We start from the raw sequence: 23,772 nt of genomic DNA, 5'->3' as shown, positions 1-23,772 counted from the left end.
TGTGAGTCAGGCATGGTAGAGGAAGCCCAGTATTTTAACACGAAGTTCTTCATCTCAGGGTTAAAAAGTTCACCTCAGGACCACTCGAGTCTCACATGTGGCTCTCCCACACCATACACTCTTCGATAAAGAGGTCAGATTCAGATTTCCTCTCTGGTGTCACCAGAGCACAGTCTAATTAACCTAAACTTGGACTCCTCTTTCTGAGTCTGCACCAGCATGGCTCTGGGGCGCTCTTTTAACTGTGGGGCCCTGGAAAGCCTTACCTGATTCACAAGGGAATCAGAGGGCATGATGCACGCAGGGCTGTTACGCATTATGCTTTATGGCAGGGAGGGACAGGAAAAGATCCAGGGTGACTCGGTTAGACCGGAGCTGTGGAATGCGCACACGCTGCACAGCCATGCCCAGAGCTTGTCTGAGAACCGGAAATGCTTCAAGAATGTGAGCCGAGCCGTGCGGCATTCTCGTGCACTGTTGAGACACGTACCAGAACAAGGGTGCCTGTCGTTCTCTCCTGCTGAGGAGCTTCGGTCTCACTCCTACTGTTTATAGCTACTCCTCACTCTTTTCATGTGGGAGGTTTGGAAAACCCATAGAACTTACATCAAGGTGAAGACAGGGAAGCATTTGGCAGCCGTGCATATTTCCCTGCGTTTGTGTCATCATGATGAATCAGACCACAACTTGGACTCAACCACTTTCTGCCTTCAGTGACTTCCCCTGAGAAGTAGTGTGATAAAGTCTTCAGGTTCTACAGCTTGATTCACTCATGCAAGGGATTTATGGCATCTACCTCATGGCCAGCCTGGGCATCTGATGGTGGACGAGGAAGTCATAGTGTCTGCCTTGCAGTAGACGAGGGGGACAATCACGTACTCAGTGCTGTGATGGGGGAAGTACAGACTGTCCCAGGAGTGTGTAAGAGGGACACACAAACCAGTCTGGGGAGAAGGAGAAGGCCTTGCAGAGAAAACGGCATCTAAACTGAGATCCGAAGACCAGGAGAAGTTGGGACAGTTCAAACCGGGAAAGGAAGGGACAGGCCCGAAGTGAGAGTACAGCACATCCAAGCAGCTGAAAGAAGTTAGGTGTCGTCTGCTTGGGCCGAGTTACGCTGCAGTAACAAGTGACCCCAAGTCTCCATGGCACTTGACAACAACACAGCAATAGTTTATTTCCCGCTCCTGCTGTGGGGTGGGGAGAAGATGGGGGGTGGGGAACTGAGGGAGGAAGCTGAGGCGGTAATTCAGGCAGGAGAAGACGGTGGCCTGTGCTCAGGTAGTGGCCGTGGGGCACAGAGCAGTGGGTGGAATCAGGATGCATGGAGGGACTGCCCTGGTGGTCCAGTGGTTAAGACTCCGAGCTCCCAACCCAGGGATCGATTCCTGGGTTCCATTCCTGGCTGGGGAACTAAGCTTCTGCACGCTGCAGGGCACGGCCAAAGAGAAATAGAGAGAAAGCCGAGTTGCTAGCTCTCTCTGGTTGACTGGACAGGGAGGGTGGAAGAAAGCAGCCATGATCGACACCCAAGTTGCTTTATCCCAACCACAGAAAAGGGCAGAAATATTAGAGCTTCTATAGAGATGAATTTAATATGCACAACAGCATGAAAAATATTTTATTGTTAATAATTTTAGAACCATTTTCCTACCAATCTTGAACACATCATAGAGTTGATGGTCTCACTGATCTTTATTACTTCTTCTGCCCAAACTCCTGGCACAGGTATATTCACAGAATTACATAATTCTTGACAGTGAAGTTTCTGGGACACCAAATGAGGTGCCTACTTAAAACTAGGTCTGTATTACAAATCTAAAATTTCATCCTAAAACTTGAACTTACGAAGATGCCACTAGATGGTTAGAAAAATCAGACTGGTACTGAGCTGTTGTTGAGGATGAAGAAAATTTTCTCTACCCTTCTAAGTCCTCTGGGTGGTCTAAGAATTAAACTGACATGATCCTGGGGCCTGTGGCTAAAACTCCACACTCCCAATGCAGGGATCGCAGGTTTGATCCCTGGTGGAAGAACTAGGATCCCACATGCCACACACTGGGGCCAAAAGTGTATTAAAAAGAAAATAATAACAAGTGTTCTATGGAGAAACTGGAACCTTCCCACATCGCCGATGGGAGTGTACAGTGGGGCACACCATTCTGGAAAATCATCTGGCAGTTCCTCAAAATGTTAAGCAAAGAGTCACCGCGTAACCCAGAAATCCCACTCCTGGACGCCAAGAGACTCGACAACAGGTGTTCAAACAAAAACTTGCACAAGAATATTCATAGAAGCGGTATTTCCAACAGAACGTGGAAACCAGTGTCCATTATAAATGGATAAATAAAATGTGGCCTATCCTTACAGTGGAATATTATTCATCAATAAAAAACTAAGTACTGATACATGCTACAATTTGGAAGAGCCTGGGAAACACTGAGCTAAGTGAAAGACATCAGTCAGAAAAGACCCCATATTATAACTCCGCCTGCTATATGAGAGGTCTGGACTAAGCAGATTCAGAGAGACAGGAAGCAAGTCAGTGGTTGCCCAGGACCGAGGAGCGGGGCATGTGTGGTGGGAAGAAATGGGAAGTGACTGCTAGTGGGTTTCTTTCTGGGGTAATGGAATGTTCTAACATTAGACTGTGGCGATGGTGATGTAGAGCCCAGTACATATATCTTAAAATACTTAATTATACACTTAAAATGGGTGCATCGTACGGTGTGTGAATCTCCAGAAGGCTTTCTAAAGTGAACAGAGCAGCTCTCCCTGGATGCTGAGCTGCTTTGCTTTTTATCTCTTTGCTCATCTGTGTCTTCTGCAGTGAGCAAGTGTATCTAGTTGTCAGAAAAAGGGGAGTTAATTAGTTTAAAGGGCTTGTCTTGGCGAGGTGACATCTTAGAATTAAGGGTAGAAGTTCGTGGGTTTAAGACCAGTAACTGCAGAGGAAACCTGCTCCTTTCTCCTGGACCCTTTCCCACGTCTGACTGTCCTCCACTGTAAAGCGGAGGATGGTTTTTCTTTTTTTTTCCATCAAATAATGAAATCCGGTGGGTGTTCCTACTTTTTTCATCTTGTGTGGTGATTCATTACAGCTGAACACCTTTCCATTTTTGACTTTTCATTGTTTGCTGCAGCCCAAGAACCTCTGCACTTTAAGATCTTAGTTTGGATGGTAATGCATTCAGTGTGGTTTCACAAATTGGGTTTAAGACTTTAATCCACTTCAGCACATCCTTCCGTGACTCCATGACCAGTTAGCATCTGGAGTAATCCCTTCACAGCGATTAATACAAGCAACAGTGAATGTGTTCTGCAAAAAAAAATCCTAAATTTCAACTTGACAGTATAATAATATACTGTGGGAATGAAAATGACTGTGTTAAAATAGATTATAAATAGTCTGAAAGATTATATAAAAGTATTTTGAAGAATTGAAAATTTTCTCTTTATTGTAGCAGAAGTTAATATGTTGATTAATTCTTTTTGGCAGGTGGGTGAATCAGTCAGTATCAGATGATAACTGGGCTTAAGGAAAATAACTGTGGAGTCATACTTGATTAAAAGAGAGATACTTAGTTGAAAGGTTACATTGCTTAAACAGAAAAATACATGAAGAGGTAATAATATCAGATTTTCTTGTTAGAAACCATGAAATTAGAAATGACTACATTAATACTGGCGGGGGGGGGGGGACACACATCAAAAATCTGATACAGTTCATTGAGAGGCAATTCCAAAAGCTGAAAGCATTATACGATATAATTACTAAAAGCATTATAAAACAGTATTCTTATGTGAAGCAAGAAGATATATTTGCATGAAATTTTGCAAAAAGCTTCAAGTTTAGGGTTTTTGCTCATGTTTGAATTTGTATGCTTGAAGTCAATGTTGTGAAAAACAGCAGGAGTTCTGCAGAGGCTCCTGGAAATTGGGAATGTGGGTAGCAGCCCTCAATTTTCTACCAAGGGGTGATTTCATTTCAGTCCTGGGTCAGGAGTTTAAAAAAAAGTGGGAAAAAAACTTAGAAACCAGTGCTGGTTTTCAGTGGTCACTTCTGTAAACGTCTGCATCTTTGCAGTATGAGCTGGTCAGTGGCGACCTCCCCCTGAGTTCTGAGGTGGAAAAGGGAAGGCCCTTATATGGAGATGCAGGCAGACCACGGCTGGGCTCGAACCCGGGGTCAGAAGTGTTTGTGACAGGACAGCCCAGATGCGTGTTGAGAGCCCAGACTATAGTCGTGTGTGGCCCCTGCAGACTTGGCTTAAGCCAAAAACCAGAGGATGGGGCGTGGGGGAAATGCCATCAATCAACACAGTTCACACGTTTCCACTCAGGACTGCTAGGTAATCGTCATTTCGGAGGAGAAAATGACCCTGAGGCTTTGTCAGAGCCCTTTGCTGAGATTCCCTGCCTGCCACCTGTCTGCCTCCCCTGCTCTGCCCACGTTCCTTGAGGGCAAAGACCCTGGAGTTTCCCTTTGTGTCACCAACACTTTTGCGGTCCAAAAATATTTGAATGATTTGCAAGGATTTAATCATCTACCAAGTTACCGCCTAAAGGATAAGAATCTGCTTTCCGGTTGCAGGTAACCGTCGGCCCTCAGTAGACAGAGCTGCTCGCTGAGGAGCCTCTCTGAGGAAGAAAAACCACCAAGGGGGGCTCCTGGCCCTGAAATTCTCCGCCTTCAAGCTCTTGTCTCTGCACCGGGAGTCGCTGTCGCTGTTCAGTCCCTCAGTCGTGTCCCACTCTCCGCGACCCCGTGGCCTGTAGCCCACCGGGATCTTCTGTCCACAGAACTTTCCAGGTAGGAATACTGGAGTAGGTTGTCATTCCCTTCTCCAGTATCTGTGCTTTTTGTGAGAGTGAGTCATACAAAAGATTGCACTGAAAGTCTGGCCAACCTGTTTCTCTGGAAAGTACTGTTTAGATCAATGTGGATTTGGGGGATTATTCCAAAAAAAAGCATTACAAATATTTGTGGATTAGGATTAAATTTTGAGAACTGTGAAGATGCTACCAATACATTTCCTAAGTAAAATAAAATTTTACTATGAATATGGCCAATGCATCTTAGCTCACTTGCTTTTTATAAATGGGCAAGTATCACTTTGTATGTCTGTAATTTCTTTAATTACAATTTTCATCTTGTTAGTGAAAAATCAGTATTTAGTTTATCTTTCTATTACTTTTAGAAAGTTACCATATGCTGTCATCTGAATGTTTGTGTCCTCCCCAAATTCACCTGTTGAAGTCTTAACACCCAACACAGCAGTACTAGGAGGTAAGACTTTGGGGAGTCGCTGGGGTCATCAGGGGGTCCCTCGTGGGTGGGATTAGAGTCCTCGTCGAGAGACTCCACAGAACTCCCTCAGCCCTTCCAGCCGGTGAGGACGCGGTGAGAAGGCGCCATCTACGATCCAGGAACGGAACCTCACCAGACACCGGATTGCGGCCTGTGACGGCCTTAGGCTTGCCGCCCTCCAGAGCCAGGAGAACTGAATTCCCGTTTGCAGAACAATAGTCTGTGGATTTTGTTAGCGCACCCAGAGATGGCTAAGACGCCATAGCAGCTGAAAGGTGTCCGACAGTAGGATGTAGAATTGATCCCCTTTTATGATGTAAAAAAATGAAAACTGAGTGTGATAAATAATTTTACTTAGCCTTTCTTGTGTTTATCTTTTATGGAGATAGGTTTCATGATGACAAAAAAGAAAGAAAGAAGTCTCGTGAGTCAATCACAGAGGATGCTAGGGAAGTGTGACATAATGAGAAATGCGTATTTGGTCCCTGCCCCAGCTTCTGGGCACAGAGCTCCTAAAACACTTGGAATTTCTGGAGTGATAGGGTAAAACAACGCATCTTTGCTTATTTATAACTAGCCTCTTTCAGCCACATCTGAGTTTATGTCAAGGCGATGACTTAGAAAAGACCTTAAGGGTGGGACTAAGCGGGCTGGTTGTCAGGGAAACCAGCCATGGATGAGACTGGAGGGTCAGACCTCTCAGCCCCACCCACTGACCAGAGGGCCAAGGAGCTGGAGCTGGACTTCATCACCAACAGGCAGTGATTTAATCGGTTGTTCCCCAGGCAGGCAGCCTCCATAAAGCCCCTACACAGCAGGCCTCTGAGGGCGTCTTGAGTTCTCTGAGTGGTGGCACAGACGCTCCACCCCACCCCCATGCCTGCCCTGAGCATCTTCCTCCTTCTGGCTCTTCCCAAACTGTGTCCTTTATGATAACCAGCCTGCGTGCCCAGTCATGTCCAACTGTGACCCTATTCACTACAGCCTTCTAAGTTCCTCTGTCCATGGGGTTCTCCCGGCAAGAATATTGGAGTGGGTTGCCATTTCCTTCTCCAGGAGACTGTCCTGATCCAGGGATCAAACCTAAGTCTCCTGCATTATTAGGTGAATTCTTTACCACTGCACTACCTGGGAAGCCCCCTTATAATAAACGGGTGATAGTAAGTGGTTCCCTAAGTTCTGTGAGCAAATGATCAAGCTGAGGAAAGGGTTGTGGGGTCCCCAACTTGTAGCTGGTTCCTCAGAAGTACAGGCAGCTGGGATTTGCAGCTACCATCTCAAGTTGGGGACAGCCTTCTGGGACGGAGCCCCTAACCCGTCTGCACTAACTCTGGGCGGTTAGGGTCAGAATTGCATAATGAGACAGAAAATCCCATACATCTGGCCTCAGAAGTGTTGTGAGCAGAGAGAAATAGGCATACTTTCCTCTTAGGAACCAACTTATCATTCTATCAACAATAAATAAAAAGAAAGAATTGGACTCTCTGTCTTTCCTGTACAAACTGTCCCTGAGGGGAACCACTGGTCGACGGGCCAGTTTTCCTTTGCAGAGACGGCCCAGCTGAGTGAAGGGGCCCTGCAGACCCGGAGCAGCATAGGGCTGAAGCCTCCAGTGAAATCGTGGGTGTGAGCGAAGATCACCAATTGCTGCAAAAGGCATTAGGTGAAGACACGGATGGAAATTAATCCCGTATGAGTCAGCCTGGCAGGACCCGAAGCCTCTGAACAATCCCAGCATCGCAGAGTCATATGTTCCGTGCTTCTCAGCGGAAGTACATAAAGCCACTGACTGACTCGGTGTCCGTGCCAGATAAAGGAGCCTAAGTTGGACTGAGCCTCTGGATGCATCATTTCCAGAAGATATAAGAGACAGAGGAGGAGGCTTTTAAAGAGCGCCAGCCAGCGGTGTGCAATTACCAAAATTCAGACTGTGGAAAAACTTGCAGGAAAAAAATGACAAATACATTTCAAGGGAAAGAAAGTGAGACCGACAGAAACAGAGGAGGAAGCCAGGGTCTAGAAGAGGTGAATAAACTAAATGTAACGTGTGACCCTCCTGACTCTTGACTTAAACAAAACTGGTCATGAAAAAAAAAATTCAAGAACTGCCAAGAAGACTCTTCTACAGGCAAAAACAGGATCGCAAAGCCCACCCGTTCTCTCTCTCTCTCTTTTTTTCTTGGTGTAAATCCTGTAATTAAAGAGCTGCACCTTTTAGTTAAACCTTCTTGCCCTTTAAACCTCATCAATCACTGATTCTCAGATGGCTGAGATTATGAGCTGCTTTCCCAGGGGCGGGTATCAGTGACGCATTTAAAGCTTGAAGATGATTTTTTAGAAGTCCCTGGAAAGGGGGCAAAAATACCAAAAAAAGGAGAGAGAAAACTCAGAAATCAAGTTATCACCGATTTCTGAAGTGTCCTGAGTCCCCTGGTCTTTTCCCTCTCGGTTCTTCAGAGCAGATGGTAGAAGACGCGATAGGAGAGGGGGTTGGAGCCGGCCTGGTGAAGATGGTGAGGTTCTGGATTTTTGTTTGTTTTGTCTTTAGATTTTTTTTTTTTTCTGTTTGTCTCAATAGGAATGAACACAAATTCAAAAGACCAAACATTTCAAACCAAAGAGCGGAGCCATCTGAAGGCAGCCTCCTGGTGGCCAGCGCCTTGTGCCCTGGGGTCACTTCTCAGATTAAGGTGAAAGTTGAAATCTAAGTGGAGACGGAAGGAAGGGGAAAGGCCCTTCGCCAGCATCCCTGGTAGGTAACCATCCGCTCTCTCTATGTGAGCGCCTCCAATAGCTGGAAATCTCAGCCACATTCCACGTTTGGCAGGTGGGTATGGAGTTTCACTGCCGCATCTCCCAGGACAGTGTTCTCACCCTCTAGGGGCCCTGACCCCTACCTGGGGTCCGGGGAGGCTGAGGGGACAGCCCTCCGATCAGACCATATCAGCGCCTTGGGGCAGGCAAGGCGAGTAGTTGGGGCCGGGCCTCAGATGCTGTGATGCCCTGTTGAGCTGAAGATGTGATTTCAGTGGTTAGAAAGTGAGCATATGCTGACATATTTTAAGTGGTTCTGAAACCACTCTCTTAAGGATGAGCTGAAGCTTGCCGGGGGGAAGGGATAGTTTGGGAGTTTGGGATGGACATGTACACACTGCCATATTTAAATGGGTACCCAACAAGGACCTAGTGCACAGCACAGGGACTCGCTCAGTGTTCTGTGGCAGCCTGGATGGGAGGGACTTTGGGGGAGAATGGATACGTGTGTGTGTGGCTGAGTCCCCTCACTGTTCACCTGAAACTGTCGCAACACTGTTCATCAGCTATGCCCCATACGAACTGAAAAGGGCTTTAAAAAATAAATAACCAAATCACTCTCCTAAGTTTTGTCTTCCTCAGGGTAAACATTGCTTGTCCTTTGAAATAATGATAATGCATGCTTATCTATATAAATATAATAAATAATAAGTATAAGTATTAAAATATATATGTATATTATTAGAAAAGAGGACCTAACCCACGTTCACGTTTAGGACAGGACCTGGAAACTGTAGCGTCACTTCTACTCATATCTCATCAGCTGGAACGTTGCCATGTGGCCGCGCCTGCCAGCAGGGGGCTGGGAGAGGTGGTGTCTGGGGAGCCAGGGGATCAAACCTGCCCTGCTCTGGAATGAGGGGCAGAGGCGCGGCGGGCGGGCCTGGGCATCTCTGCCGCGACAGCTCTGAACAGAAGCTGTGTGACCCCGCAGCTCAACAACAGTGTGTCCTGGTATTGTCCCCAGGCCCAGCGGCCTGGCCCAGGAAGGACCCCAGGGTTGGAGACGCAGGGGACGGAGCCAGTCCTGATTCCAGAATTACAGGGTTCAGCGCACACGGTGAGCCCAGGTCAGTCAGAGCAGCGAGAACAGAAGGGGCCCCGGCCGGGTCCCTGGTAGGGGACGGTCTCAGCACACGTGTGACCTCAGACGGCGTCAGGCAGCTCCTGGACCGCTCAGCAATGGGGGCACGGGTCCTCTAGCTGCGAGCGCTCAGTGTCCGACTTGGGGGGAGTCCGCCCGGAGCGGGGCTGGTGCTGCCCCGAGACCTCACGTCTCCGTCCATTTCTCTGTGCCCGTGAAGGTTTCCGTGATGTTGCAAAACCAAGTCCTTTAGTTCGTTCTTTAAGTCTCTGAGTCTGTCTCTGTTTTGTAAATCAGTTCATCTGCATCACTTTTTTTAGATTCCACACATATAAGCAATATCATATGATATTTGTCTTACACTATAATGTCATATGATCCAATATAAATTAAAATTTTTTAAATAAATAAAAATTTAAAAATTAAAATGAAAACAAAAAGAAAACCAAAGTCCTCATGTGAAGGGATGCTCTTAGTTCAGCACTCAGAGACCCTCGCAGTGACTCCACACCGCCAGCTGAACAAAGCTTGAATCCGAGGAGCTTCGCACCAGATGAGCAGGACCCAGAGCACGCAGCCCAGCGTGGCCGTCCTCAGCCGAGAGTTTCACTGAGACACTCAAGAACAAGCCCCGGATGTGAAGGGCACGTGCTCCTGGCGGCCGACCCCCACTCACTGCACCTCCAGTCAGTTCTGGTTTGGTTGTTTTCAATCTTCCTCTCTGTGTGGCTGGGGGTGGGGGCGGCTCCGGTCTCGAGTCCAGGGGTGACTCGTGACCTCGTGGAGGCTCTCAGAGCCCCGTCGTCCCGGGACAGCAGACCCTGGATCAGGACTGGCCCCTGACTCATCCCAGCTGCTGGGAAAGCAGGTGCCTTTCATTGCGCTGCCATCTTGGCACGTGGAGCACGACAATAAAAGAATTTATTTTTTTTAGCCCAGGATCCAGCCACATTCGGTGTCTGCCGTACACTGGGGCTTCTTAGGCAAGAAACCTGGCAAATCTTCTTTCCCATCCCTGTCTTGTTTTTCTCCTTATACCAGCTCATAGTGGGTTTTCTGTAATGTGCAATAGAAAAAAAAAATCCTAACCAATACATTTGAAATTATTCCTGAGTCTCCTGAATGGAAAATTACACAATAAACAGTTAAATAATTAATTATATAAGATAATTAAAAGGCAAGTAAAATATCTGACTAGTTCATATAATTAAATGCATGAGCTATTATCATATAGCAGAATAGACAAAGCACCATTGTTCTCTACTGTACTGCCAGAATTTGAAGCCCCGGTCTGATCACAGGCTTGAAGAATTCTTGGTCACACATTGCTATGTAACGATCTGTATTACTATAGATTTGAGAGCTTAAAAATTCAGTCATTATCAAGAATTCAGCCTTAAATCTTTCTGGAATGAGGTAGGAATATAAATAAGTTTTAAAAGGCATCACGCCATCCCTTCCTCTTTCTAACAGCTTCTTTTCTAAGAAGTCAGACTCCTTTTACATAGACTCCTTGTTCTCATCCTGTGGTTCTTAAAAAGCACCAACAATAGTTCTTCTTACCACTTAGAGTGAATAAATAATTCAGAGTAAGATAATACCCAATGGAACTTCGAGCTAACAAACTTCTTCCAAGTCCTTTAAGACGGATTTTCAAAAGAGAACCCTGAAGGACGATTTTTTGGATTTCTGTGTTGTTTCTAAATGATGTCAAAATCATATAGAACACTCTGCACATTGTCTGTTTGACAAAGTCCCGTTTGATCGACGGGGTGGTGCCGGTGGGTGCACACGAGTCTTGCATGGCACCTGCCTTGAGCCAGGTGCCAGGACGATGGCAGAGGGGAGCTGGAAGTTCTCCTGTCCCAGCTTCTCCGCCCCTGCAGAACCACGACAGGGTTCCTGTAGAGACAGGGGGCTTATCTCCTCTCACCGACGGGGCGGAACTCCATGCCTCGTTAGGGACCCATGGAGGTACATAACACGCCGCACAAGGAATTAATCAACCACGTTTTATCCAAATCCTTCAGGTTGAAATTCCTCTGTCCTCAGTAGAAAGAGAAAGCTATTGACAGTCATCAGTCTGAGGGTCCTTCATGTATTTGGACCCTACAATTAAACGCTCTGCTTTGGGCTAAATATCTCTTTTTAATGATTTCTTTTTAAAAAGCCATTTGTATATATTTTGATGTGACCCATTCTTAAAGTGTTTACTGAATTTGTTACAATATTGCTTCTGTTTAATGTTTTGGTTTTTTTGGCCACAAGGCATATGGGCTCTCAGCTCCCCCACGAGGGATCAGACCCACAGCCCCTTCACTGGAAGGCGATGTCTTAACCACTGGACCTCCAGGGCAGTCCCTAAAACCATTTTTTAAATGGAAGTATGTGATTCAGATGGTAAAGAATCGGCCTGCAATGCGGGAGACCTGGGTTCAATCCCTTGGTTGGGAAGATCCCCTGGAGGAGGGCATGGCAACCCACTCCAGTATTCTTGTCTGGAGAATCCCATGGACAGAGAAGGCTGGCGGGCTACAGTCCAAGGGGGATGCAAAGAGCTGGACACGACGGAGTGACTGAGCACAGCATATGGTTAATGTACAACATGTACTGGTTTCAGTCACAGCAGAGTGATTCAATATATCCAATTGTATACATACACATATATAGAGTCTTTTTCAGATTCTTCTCCATTATTGGTTATCACAGGATATTGAATATATTCCCTGTGCTGTGCAGTAGGTCCTTGTTTCTCTCTCCTGTATGTACATGTTAATCCCAAAGAGACTAATTTGTCTCTTCCCCTGAGGAGACTATCTTAACCCCTCTCATCTAGTCATTCTTAACCGGGTTATGGGACATTTGGCAGTGTCTGCAGACTTTTTTCTGGTTGTCACAGCTGGAGGGCAAATGCAACTGGCATCCAGGGGGCAGAGGCCAGGGATGCTGCTGCTGCACGGACAGAGCGCGCACGGGCGCGTGCACACGGACAGCCCCCTGCAAAGAATTAGCCCTGTGTTAACAGCACCGATCGATGCTGGTGAACTCTGCCGCCTTTCTCATTATAGTCCCATTTTCCAGACCTTTAGTAATCATCTGGATTTGCTTTGTGCCTCTTCTGCAACTGACACCCCAGTTGGATTTGGAGCTGTGACTTAACACGTGAGCCTGATTGTTACTGAAAACTAAGGACGCTTCCTAATTCCCTCCGTCTGTGATCCTTGTTAGGGAATAAGCTAAAGTGACATGTCCTGCATGAAGGTTATAGACACAGAACTTCTCTGGGGATATAAATGACCCCCTTCAAAGGCATGTGGGCATTTGGGTGAGTTACTAGGGGGGCGCAAATTCTGCTCCAGGAAGATCAGGATATCAGAGCCTGATAGGAAAGAAGAGAGGCTCGGGGTGGGAGCAGGAAAGGAAGTCTCCCTGAGTTGTAGCCAGGGGACTAGGGTGACGGAAGCAGAAGGCAGAGCCCCTCAGGGCTGTACTGACGACTTTCTACATGACAACCAAAGAAAGACCCTGGAAGAGGCCTCCCAGCCTCAGCCGCGCTTTACTGCAGCCTAGGGACACATATTTAAGATAACTTTGGGCAAGTTCTTAAACTTCTGTAACTTTTCCAACATTTGTTTACTTTTAATTCCCTGTTTCTCAATAACACGGACCAGTGAAAACTGTTAAAATGAAAAGACTCGTGTCTGCCTTCAAAAATGGCAGGAGTAAGGCCCTTTGAGGGTAATCTCGGAAAAAAAAGATTTCTGGAAAAAGAGGCAGACTGGTTGTGGCCAAGAAGGGGAACCACCCGGGGAAAGCCCCGGGCCAGCAAGAGGAGGCCTGGGATCGGACAGATGCTTCGAGTCTTTGGAGACAGAGCCGTTTTTCCTCCACACAACGCTTCGCTCATGAGAGTTTGTAATGCACGGGTTTCTGACTTGATTAGCATTTCGCTCCTAACTACTGCTCTTAAAGTCAAATTATAGCTTTCTAGAGGATAAAAAAAGAGAAAGAGAAAGAAATATGCTGAGGTTTGCACAGAGAGCAAATAACCATTATGTTCTGAAAACCACACATTCTGCCGTTTGTGCCGATTTTATGCCAGGTCCGATGTTTCTCATGATTGCTGTCTGTGTAGAAACCTCGGCCTCGGGGAGTCTGAACACTGGTCATCTGGTTGGCTGGACCTCTCTGCGAAGTCGACAGTGCGTTCCTTGGGGTTTGAGTGCCAAGTTTGTTTTTACATGTGGATGACTCATGGAGACCTTATTTGCACACTATCCATTTGGCATGAAAGAATATCTGGATGAATGTGAAAAAAATCATCAATTTCACATTTCTGCAAGGCGAAAGTGGCAGCTTAGTGTCTCTCACATTCCCTCCACTTCCAACTCCAAATGAATTCTGACTCCATCTGCCAGGGCCCCTCAGTCGGCAGGGGTGGGACCACAGGCCTGTGTGAGCCCTTCTTCACTGAGGGCAGGACCAGGGCCGGGGGCAGCTCTATGTTCATGAGTTTGACAGCTTAAGAGAAATGGATCAATTTCTTCAAAATCTCCAATTACCAAAATTCAATCAAGATGAAACAGACAACCTGAATCATTCTATGTGTGCGTGCGCTAAGCTGCTTCAGTTGTGTTCGACTCTGTGCGACCCCAGGGACTGTAGCCTGCCGGGCTCCTCTGTCCACGGGATTCTCCAGGCAAGAAACACTAGACTGGGTTGTTATTTCCTTCTCTGGGGGATCTTCCTGACCCAGGGATTAAACACGCTCCTTTTATGTCTCCTGCATTGGCAGGCGGGTTCTTTACCGCTACTGCCACCTGCAAGCCCCCTAAATCATTCTATAACCATTAAAAAATTGAATTTCTAATTTAAAAATCCCCGAAAAGAAATCATCAGTCTCAGATGGCTTCACTGGAGAGTTTCATCAAACATTTAAAAGGAATGAATACCGCGGTCTTTTCCAGAAAATGGAAGGAAGGAATACTTCCTAACTCGTGTGTTAAAACTGCAAACAAATATCTCTCATGAACTTAGATACAAAAATTCCAACAAAATATTAGCAAATTGATTGCAGCATAGTGTTTTAAAAAATGATCCACCATGACCAAGTGTGATTTACTCTGGGTCTGCAAGACTGGTTCAGCATTTGAAAATCCACAATGTAATCAGCACAGCAACAGACTAAAGAAGAAAAATCATATAATCATAATGATCAATTAACAAATAAAAAGCATTTGACAAAATCCAACACCCATTCATGATTAAAAAACAAAGAAAAAACAAAAAGACAAAAACTCTCATCAAGATAGGAATTAGCTCAACTTCACAAAGACTCTGCAAGCTCCTACTGCTAAAATGATACCAATGGTGAAAGACCAAATGCTTTTTCCTTAAGATTGGGAACAAGATAAGGATGTCCACTCTTATTATTATATTATTATTTAACGTAGTACTGGAAAGTCTAATCGCTGCTCTATGGCAAGAATAAAATAAAAACATATCATCTAGAAAATAAGAAATAAAATTATCCCTGTTTGCAGATAGGGCTTCCCCGGTGGCTCAGTGGTAAGAAACCCACCTGCCAGTGCAGGAGACTCAGGTTTGATCCCTGGGTCAGAAAGACTCCCTGGAGGAGGAAATGGCAACCCACTCCAGTATTCTTGCCTGGAGAATCTCATGGACAGAGGAGCCTGGTGGGCTACAGTCCATGGGGTCACAAAGAGTCGGACGTGAGTGAGTACACACACACACCATCTGCAACAACGTGATTGTCTACATAGAAAATCCGAAGGACGCTGCAACAAACAAACCTTAGAACTAAGTTCAGCAGAATCATGAGAAGCAAGATCAATACTTGAAACCCTGGGTATCATTGTATACTAACAATGAACATGTGGAAAAGAAATTCAAAGTGAGATACCATTTACAGTCACCCCAAAGAAAATGGAGTACCTAGGCATATATTTAACAAAACATGTTCATGATCTCTACACTGAAAATTATAAAATGTTGATGAAATAAGTCAAAGAAGACCTAAACAAATGTGTGACATCCTGTGTTCATGGGCTGGAGGATCAAACCGTAAAGACATCAATTCTCTCCAATCAGTCTATAGCTTCAATGTACTTCCTATTAAAATCCCAGAAATTTTTTCAGACATAGACAAGCTTATTCTAAAATTTATATGGAACAGGTTCTAGGATAGCTAAACAATATTGACAAAGAAGAATAAAAGGGGAGGAATCACCCTACCTGATGGGAAGGCCTGTAATCTTGCTACAGTGACCAAGAGAAGGTGGGACTTGTAGAGGGAAATACGTGTAGTTGGGTGGGTTAGAATGGAGAACCCAGAAACAGGCCTGTACACATACGCCCAGGTAGGTTTGACAGAAATGCAAAGGCAGTTCCATGGAGGAAAAATAATCTTTTCAATGAATGCTGCTAGAACAAATGGACAAATATAAAAAAATAATTGGACCTAAATTCACACCTTACACAAAAATTACTTCCAGTGGGCATCAGACATAAACATAACGTGTAAAATTATGAAACATTTTGGAAAAAGTAGAAAAAAAAATCTTTGCGACTTAGGGCTAGGCAGGATGTGTGACACCAAATGTGTTGTATAAATCATAAAAGGAAAAATGAATAACCAGACCGCGACAAAATTTAAAGACTTTTACTCTCCCAAAGCCCACGTGAAGAGGATGAAAAGATAAACCACAGGCTGGGGGAAACTATTTCAAAACCACATATCTGACAAGAACTAGCAGCTAGAGTGTATAAAGATCCTCTCGAACTCAACAGTTAAAAAAAATCGAACAAACCAGTTAGAAAATGAGCAGAGACATGAGCAAGCGTTTTCCTAAAGAGGATGTATTTGTATCAAACAAGCACATGAAAAGATGTTCAGTGTCATTAGTCACCAGGGAAATGCAGATTAAAGCTGTGATAAAATTGCACTGTATACCCAGCATTGTTGTGAAAATAAATATCAGAGATGACAGCAGATGCTGATGGGGATGCAGAGAAGCTGGACCACTCCTGCATTGCTGATGGGAATGTAAGATGGTACAGCCTCTTTGAAAACAGGCTGGCGGTGTCTTACAAAACTAAACATGCAATTATTATACAACCCAGCAATTGCATTCTGGAGCATCCATCCCAGCGAAACAAACACTTATGGTCACACAAAAGTCTGTGTATGAATGTCCATAGCAACTTTATCCCAGACAGCCAAAAACTGTAAGTAGCCCAGATGCTGTTCAACAGGTGAGTGACTAAACAGACTGGTATATACATGCTGGGGAATACCACTCAGCCATGGAAAGGAATCAACTATCTATACGTGCAAAGCAACTCGGATTGATCTCCAGGGAGTTATGCTGAGGGCAAAAAAGTCAATACCCTAATATTACAAACTATATAATTCCATCTATATATCATTTTGAAATGACAAAATTATAGTTCAGTTGTTGCCAGGGCTTAAGAAAGAGAGAGATGGGTGGGGAAGGTTGCAAAAGAGTAAAATGAAGGTTCCTTGTGGTGATGAATTATTCGGTATCTCCCCCCAATCTTGACCATGATGGTGGATACATGAATTTACACACATGATAACATTGTAGAGAACTAAACACACAGATGCCAGGACAGCTGGGGGCGTCCGCACTGTGCGATGTCCGTGCCCCGCTTCGGACCCCGTGCTGCAGTTTCCATGATGTCGCCCCTGAAGGCGCCCGTGAGACCTCTGTGCCGTCGCCTAGGACTGCGGGCTGTCTGTCATCATTCCAGTTACATCTTCAGTAAGAAATAATAGCTTCTAATATTTTTCAGTGTTTCAAAGGGCACTAAAAATGAGAGAAATAGATACCATTTGTTATTGGAGACATGGAGCTATATTTTTAAAGGCATAGGACCTAAATGAAGAAAAGTAAAACCTTATCGAAGGGCTGAGACCACTATCTGAACAAAATGGAACAATTTATCACATCCTTGAGTGGGAAGACATTTTAAAAATGACAAATCTCTCAAAATTAAGATAGAAATTCAGTACAATTCCAGTTAGAATTCTCGCCAAGATTTGTGGTTGTTGTTTTAAGCGGGGGTGGATGTAGAATCAAAATATCTTAGAGCTCACAGGGAAGAATAAAGCTCCAACATGGAAAGCAGGTAAAAACGAAAGCTAGTGATGCAGAGCTTGCCTCCCCTCGCGTCAGAATGCAGCCACAAGACCACTGCAGTCCAGTCGGTGTGGCTGTGGTCTGGGACCAGTCAGGTCAGTAGAACATATCAGAGTCCAGGAACAGACCCTGAGGCACAGGTGGACCTGACGTGAGCAGAGGTGGTATTTCTATTTGGAGGGAAAGAATCGTTTATTGCCATATGGTGCTGGCGTGACTGGTTCTGCATCTGGAAAGAATACCATCACACTCTATGCCATGGCGTGTAAAGTTGTAACACAACAAAAATTCCATGAGAACAGTTAGGCTGCAATATGTGGACCTAGAGTGAGAGACCTTCTCAGCTAACATAGGAAATCCAGATGCTGGTTTTCAAAAAGACATTTTCAGCAGCACGAAAATTCAAAACATTTGAATGGCGGTCCATGCCAAATACAAATCTAGAAATAAGCAATGGAGTAAAAAACACACTCACTATGCTCATGACAGGAAAAGGGCCAACGTCTATCATACGCAAAGAACTATAACAAACTGGGGAGGAAACCCCTCACCACACACACATAACCCCCCAGTGGGCAGATTATGTTCCATTCATTGAAGAGCAAATACAAGATGCCAAAAACATATGCAAAGATGCTCAGACTTTCTAGTGGTCAGGGAAATACTGATTAAAAGAACTAACATATTCTAGTCATTAGGTTGTCAAATGTTAAAAGGTATAATAACACCTATGTCTGGTTGGGACTGGGGGAAAAATATTTCTGGTGGAAATGTAAAGTCTTTTGGAAGGGAATCTGGTAATATCTCTTAAAATGGAAACTACGCACGTCTTCAACCCTGCAATCCTTCTGGGAATCTATTTCCTAAAAGTAGAAGTCCCCAGCACAAATCTGAAAAAGAATATATATATACACTCTGTGCTGTACGTTGGAAACTAACACAACACTGTGAGTCAACTATGCTTCAATTTTTGAAAGTCTCCAGGGTACATGTACAATGCTGTTCCTTGTAGCATCATTTATAGTGAAAAAGATTTGAAACAAAGTGCATGTCACTGAGAGAGGAATGGGCACATATGTTGCATTCATCTACACTATGGAATATTGTGCAGCCACGAAGAAGAATGAATTAGCATTCTGCCAGTCAGCATAAAGGGATTTGGATGAGACATTATTGCATGAGAAAACTAAGATATGAGAGCAGAGTATATAACAATCTCATTTTTATAAAGCAAATGATGATTTTCAATCTACCTATCTTAGTATGATAATATGAGTCTAGAGAAAAACACAGAAAAATATATATCATCTTGTTTGCACAAATTCCCTGGAGGAGAAACGGGTGGACAGAGGGATCAGGGAAGAGGGGAGGAGAAAAGGAGAGGATGCAAATAAATAAGATGGAAAGACTGAGCAAACTGAACATATTCTAGACTATATGGAACATCTCTAGTATAGATTTCACTCTTCTATGTAAAATAATCCATATGAGAAATATGTATGAAGAAATTAACATTATTATAGATCTACTAACTTGCAGAGAAATCTATGATAAACTGTCTGAAGAAAAAAGTAACTTGGGAGACTTCCCTGGTGGTCCAGTGGTTAAGACTCCACCTTCCAATGCAGGAGGTGTGAGTTCGATCCCTGGTCGAGGAGCTAAGATCCCACGTGCATCATGGCCAAAAAATCAAAAAACATTAAACAGAAGCAGTATTGTAACAAATTCAACGTGGTGGTAGTGACAGTCACTAAGTCGTGTCTGACACTTACGACCCCATGAACTGTAGCCCACCCGGCTCCTCTGTCGACAGGATTTCCCAGGCAAGGATACTGGAGTGGGTGCCCATTTCCTTCTCCAGGGGATCTTCCCAACCCAGGGATCAAATCCATGCCTCCTGCATTGGCAGGTGGATTTACAGACTGAGCCATTAAAAATGATCCACATCAAAAAATGTTTTTCAAAAAATTAGGTTGGGACACAAGGGCTGGGGGTCTTCAAGTGGGCATCCGGCCTTGTGAATATCTGGAGCTGCAGGAAGTATGAGAAGAGATAGCCCCTCAACGAGTATGGATTTGTCTGTGTGTTAACAAAATACTGACATTGGTTATCTCAGGGGAGGAGCAGTGAACGGATGGCACTGGGGCAGAGGTGGAAAAAGATAATTAGCTTTGTTTGCTTCATGTTATTTTATCTGTTATTAGAAGCGTGGGCTACTGCTCTAATGCTCAAAACATTTAGAAAAATTTTAAAAACACAAAGCCCAAGTTTTCCCACATGGCACTCAGATGTCTGCCATGAACTGCACGGGGAACACGCATCACAGAGGAAGACCCGAATTCTCACCTTGGAGACGGGAGGCAAGCATTCGTGCCTGAAAATGGGTTTACTTTGAGGACCATAACTTAGGAGAGAAAATAATACCCAAGTTTAGGTGGATAAATATCTATTTAAGCTCATCTTGAAAGAATATTAGATAGCAACTGCCAGCAGATACAACATCAGAAGAGTCCCCAGGGCAGAGTAGGAGGAGGTAGATGGGGTCCTCCCGACACGGAATCGCGATACCGATGACGCGGGGAGACAAAACCACAGTCTTTAGGGCCTGTGAGCGCTCGCTTGAGTTCAGTTCAGGCAGCCGCAGCCCAGCAAGCCAGAGGCGTCATTTAGGACAGCGGGCAGAGGCGCACAGACATCCGTCCCCCCAGGCAAAGTGCAGCGCAGAACATTTAAGTCTGTTCCCCGTTCCTCACGTCTCCCTCTTCCTCGGACTCCCATGCCCGTGTCACAGGATGTGAAAGAAGGATTTTTAGCCAAAGCCTCAAGGCGGGGACAACGGATGACCAAACGCACCCATATTTAAGACAGAGACTAGACACATCATTTTAGGACTAACTAGGAGGTGACCAAATGGATCCATCACTAACACCGTCCCCTGTGTGCAACCTTTATAGGAGGTTCATCAGTGAGATTCCTGGTAGTCAGGACTACCTGGACTTCCCTGGTGGCTCAGAGGTTAAAGCGTCTGCCTCCAATGCGGGAGACCTGGGTTCGATCCCTGGGTCAGGGAAGATCCCCTGGAGAAGGAAATGGCAAACCACTCCAGTATTCTTGCCTAGAGAATCCCATGGATGGAGGAGCCTGGTAGGCTACAGTCCACGGGGTCGCAAAGAGTCGGACACGACTGAGCGACTTCCCTTCATCAGTGAGATTCCTGGTAGTCAGGGAACTCACGTGAGTAGAAAATCTCATCATGTTCTTTCCCCTCCCACCTCCAAACCAAAGAAGGATCTCAATCAACCCGTTTGTAGAGATTGGAGCTGTCTGCAAGGGGGGCGCTTTGCATCTCACACTCCAGCTGGAGGTTTTGCCACAACAATGGAACATAACTTTGGGGGAGAAAATGTCCCCAGGAAATTGGATCAGACAGGATGAAGGTGAGGAGGCTAGCTGGAACTGCCCGTGGAGTCAGGGCAGGGAAAAAAGGCAACTTGCTGTTTTCGGGAGCAGCCATCCGTTTCTGGAGCAAAGATGTGCGGTGTTCCGTGTGGACCACTGGGTACCTCGGCGAGTAGCTGGGGAAGGACGGCCTTGGGAGAGCCCCATCCAAGAGAGCTGCCTGCCTGGATCCCAACAGAGGGAGGCAGTGGGCAATCAGCCAGGAACAGTGCTGTGTCAGGACAGCCAGCAGGACGTTCAGAGACCTCGCTAACGCGCCATGGGGAGGAGCCAGCCTTTGGATGCTGGCTGCGTGTTAGGTGGCCAAATGAGAACTACAAACATCCCCGGAGGTGGAGGCCTCCTCCCCTCTAAGCCCATCTCCACCTGGTCTCCAACCCTAAAGCAGCCCAGAGCCGCGGTGGGGAGGGGCTGGAGCAGGAGCAGACCAGCCCCCCACCCAGTGCTGGCTCCCAAACCACAGGTCTGGCCGAACTGAGGGCGAGAGATGAGCTCTGACTTGGATGAGGGACTGGCGTTTTATTTAGGTTTAGTCAATGCCCTAAGTCTGCCCTGAAAGCTGCTCAAAAAGTCACTCAAAGGGTGAAGAAGGGAAATCCTATTTGGAGCGTGATTTCAGGAGGTACTGGTGAGTAAAGTCACTTCCTAATTGTATCCACCCAAGTTCAGCCCATTTGATGCCCATGAAGTCGTCTGTCCTCAGCTGGCAGTCACGGACCTCTACCACCTGGCCCTTGCGTGCCTTAAGTTGATTTTTTTAATGACAGATTTCCTTTATTCCAATGTACATTGCAAGGATGCCCCACACCCGTGCCATCTCCTCTTCTGTTGTCACACCTTCCTTACCTCCTTCCTGCTTGTCTACACTCCAGTGTTCTTTGAAGACTTTCCCCAAGCCACGCCTCCTCCACCACGTCTAGCCAACCAGCCCAGATGCTTCAGAATCACTCCTTCCTCTGAGCTGCATGCTGCTGATCAGCAATAGAATAAGCAGTTCCACTCCCTTAGGTCACACGACCCACATTTCTCTTGACAAACGTGCTCAGCATACACATAGCCTTGTTACTTTACTTTGTCAGCTTCTTCCACTTTCACGCCCTGCATCTCATCAGAAGCTCCTTGTTTATGTCGTGATTATTTGTTCATTTGTTTTGGTCTGGTGTCTCCAGATTGTAGAAGGTTCTCAGGACTGTTTGTTGGTAGTGTCGATGTTGCTGATAATTCAGGGCTTTCCCAAGTGCTCATTGCCCTGAAGTTGTCATCTGGACCTCCCAGCTCTGCGATATCCCAACACAAACTGAAACACAAGGACCAGTCATTTTACAACTGCTTCCAAAAGGCCAGACTGACTAAACTGTGTTTCCAGTGAAGGAATTTCCCAGCTGAAGCCTCGAAGCATTTCAACACAGAAGAGCCAGGAAATAGGAAAGAGGGCAGAGCTTCAAACCACGGGAGGCAGGGCAGAGCGCCACTGGCTCACTTCCTGTTTGGCCAGCGATCTGTGGGCAAGGATTCTAAAGGGCTTTGTGCCATTTTCTCTATTTTTGAAATGGGAACAACAACATATTTTCGTCGGCATAATCACTAAGCTTATTAGTAGAACCAAGTGGGATAATGTGAACTGCTTTGCTCTGGAACTTAATGTCATTAGCCCTTTAAAACATCCTTTCTGGAGAGAGACAGAAATGATCTAAAAGGACATCAGTTTTTCAGAGAAAGACTTTCACTTTTCACTGCTGTCAATTGAAAAATCAAGATGTCGGGAACTTTCCTAGCAGTCCAGTGGTTAAGACTCTGCAGTTCCATTTCAGGGAGCTCAGGTTCAACCCCTGATTGGGGAACGAGGATCCCACATACCTCTGGGTATAACCAAAAACATAAAAGTACAGTCCTGATAAGTTTTATAATAAAGAAACCTATTAAAAAAATCAAGATCTCAGTCCTTTAGAAATCAAATAGCTGGACCATGAATCAATAATGACTCATTTCAAAGATTTGAATAAATGTAAAGAAAGCTTAACCCAAAGGCTCCGCTTTCTCTAAAGGCTGAGACTTGTGTACTAACTTCCGTTTCCAATTCTCTCTCTGGTAGTCACCAGGAGTCTCCTGTGCCCTGTGCCAGCCCAGGCAGGTTAAGTACGAGATCAACATTCTTCCCCCAAGAAGCAAATAGCCATGCTTTGTCTCTAGAAACTGCCAAATGAACGGTGATGAGATTATCTAGCTGAGATAAGATTATCTAGTCTTTAATCCTGGTGGGTTTTGATCGCCATGCTAATTCTCTGGCTACTTTAGGAAGATGAGACCAGAAATGGAATTGTCTAGATTATCTGTCATCACCTGGATCTGAATTTGCTTATTCTGCAGATACATCAGCCAACCCTTTATTTCCTCTTGCTTGTTTGAAACGAATTTGGAGGGTTTGGAGGAACCTGGCCAACATGTGCTCTCTGTCCCCAGAGGTGAAAAGCCCAGGTTCTGACCTCAGCGAGGAACACAGGTGGGACCAGGGTGCAGAGCAGGCATAGCTGCCCGGGATGTAGGCACAGGGCAGCTGGGGCCAGAGGCTGGGGACCAATGAGGGGTCCTGAGGACAAGGGATGGACAGCAAGGCCAGGTCAGTACATGTGTGATGACAAGTATGTAATTTTCCCAGGGAAAGATTTCTTTGTAACATTAGAGCCTGTCTTATATTTCCAGATATGGTGGTTTGGAAAAAGAACCCATCATATCCCCCAGACTTGAATTTAATCTCACGAAGCTCCAGCGATAAATCAACTCAAAAATTAATAGTTCCTTTCCTAAGAGCTTGGTGAGTGAAAATGATTCTAAACTTTTCAGATAACTGTTGGAAAAAAATCACCTGATCTTGAGGCTTGAGCCTAGTTGTTAGATGTGAATACAAAACTAAAGAGTCCTCT

At 45.4% G+C, this 23,772-nt stretch overlaps 1 long non-coding RNA gene and 1 other non-coding gene across 4 annotated transcripts in view; both read left to right on the top strand.

The window, feature by feature from the left end:
• The window catches only part of LOC145506718 (uncharacterized), a 35,792-nt gene that overhangs the window by 4,649 nt on the left and 7,371 nt on the right, over positions 1-23,772 (top strand). Inside the window, exons 2-6 of one of the 3 annotated variants that reach the window (XR_014054206.1) lie at positions 4,595-4,813; positions 5,202-5,290; positions 7,890-8,138; positions 9,093-9,195; positions 9,686-9,895. This is a non-coding gene — a long non-coding RNA (uncharacterized LOC145506718). Of the gene's footprint in view, positions 1-1,491; positions 3,627-4,594; positions 4,814-5,201; positions 5,291-7,889; positions 8,692-9,092; positions 9,196-9,685; positions 9,896-23,772 lie in introns of those variants that run through there. The other 2 variants (XR_014054208.1, XR_014054207.1) reach the window with 2 other exon arrangements.
• On the top strand, positions 20,391-20,463 carry TRNAW-CCA (transfer RNA tryptophan (anticodon CCA)). Its single transcript has one exon. It is a non-coding gene; the product is annotated as a tRNA-Trp (tRNA).

This window comes from Giraffa tippelskirchi, chromosome 5, assembly GCF_054371585.1.
Source record: "Giraffa tippelskirchi isolate mGirTip1 chromosome 5, T2T-mGirTip1v1.2.pri, whole genome shotgun sequence".
Classification (NCBI taxonomy): Eukaryota; Metazoa; Chordata; class Mammalia; order Artiodactyla; family Giraffidae; genus Giraffa; species Giraffa tippelskirchi.
This window is presented reverse-complemented; position numbering and strand designations above follow the sequence as displayed.